The sequence below is a fragment of the Schistocerca americana genome, chromosome 3 (assembly GCF_021461395.2).
Source record: "Schistocerca americana isolate TAMUIC-IGC-003095 chromosome 3, iqSchAmer2.1, whole genome shotgun sequence".
Classification (NCBI taxonomy): domain Eukaryota; kingdom Metazoa; phylum Arthropoda; class Insecta; order Orthoptera; family Acrididae; genus Schistocerca; species Schistocerca americana.
In genome coordinates this window covers 236,683,213-236,690,051 of record NC_060121.1, presented here as the reverse complement: position 1 = coordinate 236,690,051, position 6,839 = coordinate 236,683,213, and the positions used below count along the sequence as shown (strand labels likewise).

Here is a 6,839-nt window from a genome sequence, read left to right as displayed (position 1 = left end):
ACAGCGAACGCCTGGAGGACACGACCCAGCAGTAAGCTGTTTGCTTCGAAACCGATTGTGGAATAAATTAAAAGAATTACTGGTAAGTGTAGTGGATTTTGATTCTGTAAGTATGTTCCTCAGTCGCGGATGTTCACTTGATCAAATATTTTGTGGCAAACGTTTCAGTTTGTTGCAGACTGACTACCTCATCCGCCTGTTGCCTTATGAGCAGTTTTCCCACATACATTTACTGGAGCTCATTTCTTAATTCTTAATGTGAATGAGTGTATGTGTATGTGTATGTGTATGTGTGTGTGCTGTGGCTGTGACCGCAGCAGTGATGGGGAGGAAGGGAGGCCGGCCGGAGTTGCCGAGCGCTTCTAGGCGCTACAGTCTGGAACCGAGCGACCGCTACGGTCGCAGGTTCGAATGTGTGTGATGTCCTTAGCTTAGTTAGGTTCAATTAGTTCTAAGTTCTAGGCAACTGATTCTAGTACTTTCCGCCGCGGAAGTCGAACACGCGGCAGAAGAAATGGACGTGGTCAGCCCATAGAGGGCTGCGTCTCCGCGGTGGCTATTCCGCGGACCGGCTCTCGCGCAGCGAGGGCGCCACCGCTAAGCCACGTGCAGACAGCGGCCAATAGCCGCTCCCTCCGGTTTCGTATATAGGGACCCGCTCTGCTCTAGTCCAGCCCTTCCGTCCTGTTTTCTCCCCCCTAACCTCTCCCTACCTCCCGTCTCCCCCCCCCCCCCAGTCCTTTTGTATTCCCCTCCTCTGCCTACCCCACTCCCTGTCGCGTCTGCCCCCCACCCCTCTTATGGGTCCTTATCCTCCTTCAGCTCCTTTCCCGGCTCCCCCCATCGCTTTTACTCTCCTTTCCCCCCCTTTTTTGTTTTCCCATCTTCTGTCTAGTTTCCCCCCACCTGCTCTCGGCTGTGGTGTCACATTTACCAACTTTTTAGTGCAGTGTTCCAGTGACTATTCAGTGTTGTTTGTCTTTCTCGTGTTGCGAACAGAAACCATGCTGTCGCTCGGTGTGAATTTTATGTCCTTTGCGAACAGAATCCAGACTGTCGCCGTGTTTTTTTTAATTGTCTATTGTTTTCCCTGTCTGCTTCGTATGTATTTTTATTAGCGTCATCATCCCTGTGTTGTTGTTTTAAGTTCCACGATTTCTTTTCGCCTTATTACTCTCTAAGTCTCGGATTTTATCGCCTGTTTTTTATTATTTGTTCTCTTGATCTTTGTCACAAAATCTGTCGGCTGAAGAGCGACGTACTAAGCTGCTGCCAGCCCGCCCCCTTCGGGGGGAATTGAAATTCAATAAATGGAAAAAAAAAAATCTAGTCCAGCCAATCTGTACTCGCTCTGGATTTCGTTTCTATCTCGGCGGTACTGCGTTCTGGTCGTTGCTCGTTGTTGACATTTGCATGGCTCTGGTTTCGAGTGGATTTACGTTTGGTGTTGTGGTTTCCACAAGCCTCCGTTGTTTATGTCTTCCTTGTTGTGTCGCTCATAGTCAGTCGTGGTCGGTCGTCGTTGGTCTGTCGTCCGACTCGTCCTGTGTTTACCCGGTGGTGCGTGCTCCACCGCCGGCGGCTTCCCACTCTGGCGGCTCCGATCCGCAGCCCAAGGCGTTCCCGCTGTTGGTTGTGGTTACTACACTGATGACCTCAGAAGTCAAGTCGCTCAGAGCCATTTGAGGAAGTAAGGGCGGGAGGGAGGGATGGTATGTATGTGTGTGTGTGTGTGTGTGTGTGTGTGTGTGTGTGTGTGTGTGTGTATGAGACAGAGAGAGAGAGAGAGAGAGAGAGAGAGAGAGAGACTGCGGATATTAGGAGGATCTTGCAATTTTAAATATTAAGGTTTTCGCGTCAGCTCGTTACTGAACACTGAACATTTCGGGATTCCTGCTGAAGCCAAAGCATCACAACCGTCAATGTTATTATCTTAGTACTTGTGCCTTCCTACAGTAAAAACAACTTGGTTTGAAGCTCTCAATCTCCATCGTAGAATTCTCGTAAACAAAGAAAAGCACGCCAGGTTAATTAGCAGTCGATTGAAGTGCAGTTTTTCCTTTTTTGGGAACATTAAGCCCACCACCACCAGTTCGTTAATGCAATATTACGTTCTGCGAAAACTACAAAGAAAAAGCGGATTAAGACGAAGATTTCTGCAACCATAGAGATGCCGTTGATTATACGAACGGCAGTCATACATAATCGTAAACCTCTCTTAATTCCCGACACCCGCATTAGTTTCGGGTCATTTGTTCTTCGCCAGCCTGCCCTACAGGGTTCTTAAGAGGCCCCCAAGTACGGGCGCTCCTTCCCGTGGAGCGTATAAATAGCGGCGTCCCGTTGCCAAGACGGCGGAGTTTATTCCGACCTCCCTCCCTCTCTCACTTTCGGCAAGCGCTCCACTTCTGGCGGAGCCAATTTTCTTTGCTTGTCGGCCGCAGCAGTTGGGCGCGAGTTTTGCCCGAAAGAGCGCGGGCGTTCGCGTCCCTGGGCCGAGCGGAGTTGCCGACGAGTGCAACTTGAGGCGGAGCGGACCGTAAACCGGCACCCCGGGGCGGGATGGAGCTATTGGGCACCGGCAGTCGAACCGCGCTGCACCACACGTCAGCTAATTAGTGCAGTAGGCACCGTGACAGAACAGTACCGACCTGCTCCGCAAACAGCACGCGGCGCGCCAAACCTTTTTAACGCGGGCTGCCCGGCCGCCGATCGTAATTAGCGGGGCAATGAGCACCTGACGTCCCGAGTACAAACAAAAAAGTAGTTCCGCTTGGGAAGTTCAGTTCTTCGGATAATTTGTGAACAGAACGATTCTCGGAAGATCTCTCCGTCTGTTAAATAGAACATTTGTGCAAAAGTTTGGCTTTTTACACTCGTACGCAGGCGAACATTTGCAAAAACTCAGTTCGGCCTTTATCTGAGATACCAGAAGCACTGTGCTACCTTCTCTTCCACCTTTTTACCCTTCTTGTCTACGCTCTATCGACTCGCCACCTTTTATTCTCAGTTTCTTCCTACCCTGGTCTGAACCACAATCTCATTTTATCAATAAAGGAAATAAATTCAAGTTTGAAATCTTGATGAAATTTAGCGAATACCACTGTCCAGCATGTCTTGAGTAGGAAAGGCCTTGCCGCAGTGGATACATCGGTTCCCTGAGATCACTGACGTTAAGCGCTGTGGGGCGTGGCCGGCACTTGCATGGGTAACCATCTAGGCCGCCATGCGCTGTTGCCATTTTTCCAGCGTGCACTCAGCCTCTTGATGTCAATAGTAGCGCCTTCGGTCAAGAATACCATCATAACGACCGGGAGAGCGTTGTGCTGACCACACGCCCCTCCTATCCACATCCTCAACTGGGTATGACACAGAGGTCAGATGGTCCCGATGGGGCACTTGTGGGCTGATGACGGAGTGTGCTATCATGTCTTGAGTCTTGCCGGTGGGACTGACTAGTGACGTGCCCTCGAAAGTTTTCCTCCGTTTGATTCTAAGGGTATTTTACACTATCTGATCACAATTATCCAGACACCAAAATCATTCAAATGGCTCTGAGCACTATGGGACTTAACATCTGAGGTCATCAGTCCCCTAGAACCTAGAACTACTTAAACCTAACTAACCTAAGGACATCACACACATCCATGCCCGAGGCAGGATTCGAACCTGCGACCGTAGCGATCACGCGGTTCCGGACTGAAGAGTATCCAGACATTCTTCCAGTCCATATGTGGCATAACAGCAACCCAGTGCTTAACAGTATTGGTTAAAAACAGTCTTGGTTGCAATTTTAGTTTTTTATTTTTCAACGACGCGTTTCTTTCAGGTTATCTTAATTTGGTATTTCTTAAGAATCCTTTAGTCAGAGTAGCCCTTTGCCTACACTGACTAAAGGATTCTTAAGAAATACCAAATTAAGACAACCTGAAGATGCCTAAATAAAGCGAAACGCTTCGTTGAAAAATAAAAAAACTAAAATTGTAACCAAGACTGTTTTTAACCAATACTGGTATCCAGACACCAACTACTGGCCATTAATATGGGGTGTGTTCAGCCCTTAGTTTTTATGGTTGTTTGAACTTTGCTGGGAAAACTTTAAAATGGTGTCTGAATGTCTGTGAAGGAATGACAGCCCTTATTTATCAATAGCCGAAACCAGAGAAGGTAGTGATGTTGGATTCTGTGGTCTGCAGTGAGTTTGGAATTCTAACTCATCCCAAAAGTGTACCACTGGGTTTACTTCGTAGCTCTGGACAGGCCAGGCTATTTCATGAATGTCATGTCCACAAAACATTTCCTTACAGATGCTACTTAGTGGGCAGGGGACATTGTCATGTTGGTACCGCCCACTCCCAAGTTCTTGAAAGCTTCTGTCCGTGAGTAGATGGGACCTGATTGGTCTTGGTGTAGCTGTAGTTGTCCCTTCGCGTCTCCACAATCGCATCAACGCAATTCCTGTTGGGGACATTTAGAAGAGCTGGATTGTCCCTGAAGGATTTGTCCTCTGGCGTATCCTGTGAAAGAGTTCACGTTCCAAATCTCTGAATTTGTCTTGGCCTATAAGTTCTGCTGTTATTGTATTTCTCTATTGACAACATAGTAATCCCCGCCTCCTTTTATAGTGGGGTCCGCCTCCCATTTCATCTAGTGTTTAGTTTCACATTACTCGATGGTGTTCGGATACTTTCGATCAGATAGCGTATCTACAATGTTTGTACGTCCCAGTTGCCTTTCAAGATGCTGCGGACTGTGTTGTGTGTACTCGCTCCTTTGACTCCTATACACGATGGCGACATCGGAGAGTCGGAGAGCGTAATACGTAAAAATATTAAGTCATTCCTACGCTGTTATAGAAATACTGTTATTACTAAACAACTGTGCTGCTGTATTTCAGTTCCTATTTTAATAATATGCGTTATATGGAAGACTTATTTCACAACTTCTTACATATAAAATACATTTTAAATATAATGGGAGGATGCTACACGAAGTATCACAAATAGTAGCAATGTATCTCAATTTCTTACACGAGAAACTGCTGGTCAGACCTATGAAAGGAGGTTAAAGACATGGTTTTCACTATTCATGCAAAAGCAAGGCCGCATTAGCAGATGTACTATTGAGTATTGAAGCTTTGAGTCGTATGAATGATTCACAACTCGTGTACCTGAACATAACATGAAATTCATTTGAAACAGATGTATTTCAAGTTTAATTGACGGTATATTTGTCGAGAAGGTGTAGTAGCAAGTCATCTGTTTTCGACTGATCTCGGTCCTGTAAAGAAAATTGTGATTCTTCAACTTCTCATTGTGTATTTGTTGGTCGAACAGACCACGGGTTTATGGCACATTTGACGATGCCGACATGTATGATCGCCGCAATATTGAGCCCATTGGACACTATGAAACAGAAGCAGAAGTGCACCGCGGATAGTTCAATTAAGTTATTCTGAAAACACCATAAGAAGCTGTTTAAAGATTTGCTTATTAAGGCAGTACTGACTGATCGCTGCTGCTGATCAACGGCCCAGTAGTGTGACATCTATATTACGGTTTATGAGTAAAGCTGCTGATTTTAATGGACTGTCTCACATTCTGTTTTATGTGACACACACAACCTCCCCATTCTTTCATATAAAAAAGACCACTCCCGTCTACAGGCCACAAGTGGGCCATCGGTACCATCCGACCGCCGTGTCATCCTCATAGGAGGATGCGGATAGGAGGGGCGTGGGGCCAGCACACCGCTCCTCCGGCCGTTATGATGGTTTTCTATGACCGGAGCCGCTACTATTCGGTGGAGTAGCTCCTCAATGGGCATCACGAAGCTGAGTGCTCCCCGAAAAATTGCAACAGCGCATGGCGGCCTGGATGGTCACCCATCCAAGTGCCGACCACGCCCGACAGCGCTTATCTTCGGTGATCTCACGGGAACCGGTGTAGCCACTGCAGCAAGGCCGTTGCACGATTCTTTCATATGCCTGTTACAAGTTTCTGTGATGGTTTGTAGCTGTTAATATGAATGTCGCCGAAAGTTAAAGAATTTCATCCGTCAACTTTCACTTTTCATTTGTGGCTGTTAATTTCGATTTTCAGTATTGTTTCTTGCCATTTCCAGATGGAAAATCCTTTTTAATAATAATAGTGATAATGATAATAATAATAATAATAATAAGAGGAAGAAGAAGATCTGAAATATTGCAATTAGAGCTTAACTATAAATCTGAACGTCAGATAGTGGAGAATGTGCACAGCTTCTGGCATCTGCGGGGTACACGTAACGTTCAAGCTACAGATCAACGGAACTTTAATAGACAGCTTATATTTTGCAAAGATAAGCTGTGGGAACTACAACATATGGGGAAACACCTAAATATCGCATTATATGTCGACAATCGGGATTAGCGCCGGCTGGAGTGGCCGTGCGGTTCTAGGCGCTACAATCTGGAACCGAGCGACCGCTACGGTCGCAGGTTCGAATCCTGCCTTGGGCATGGATGTGTGTGATGCCCTTAGGTTAGTTAGGTTTAATTAGTTCTAAGTTCTAGGCGACTGATGACCTCAGAAGTTAAGTCGCATAGTGCTCAGAGCCATTTGAACAATTTTTTTCGGGATTAGCCGAGCGGTCTATGACGCTGCAGTCATAGATTATGCGGCTGGTCCCGGCGGAGGTTCGAGTCCTCCCTCTGGAATGGGTGTGTGTGTTTGTCCTTCGGATAATTTAGGTTAAGTAGTGTGTAAGCTTAGAGACTGATGACCTTAACAGTTAAGTCCCTTACGATTTCACACACATTTGAACATTTTTTCGACCATCGGTCCCATCGGATTAAGGAA

At 46.6% G+C, this 6,839-nt stretch overlaps 1 pseudogene; it reads right to left on the bottom strand.

The window, feature by feature from the left end:
• Window positions 1-5,852: 5,852 nt before the first annotated feature.
• LOC124607753 lies at window positions 5,853-5,970 on the bottom strand (annotated as a pseudogene).
• Window positions 5,971-6,839: the final 869 nt, after the last annotated feature.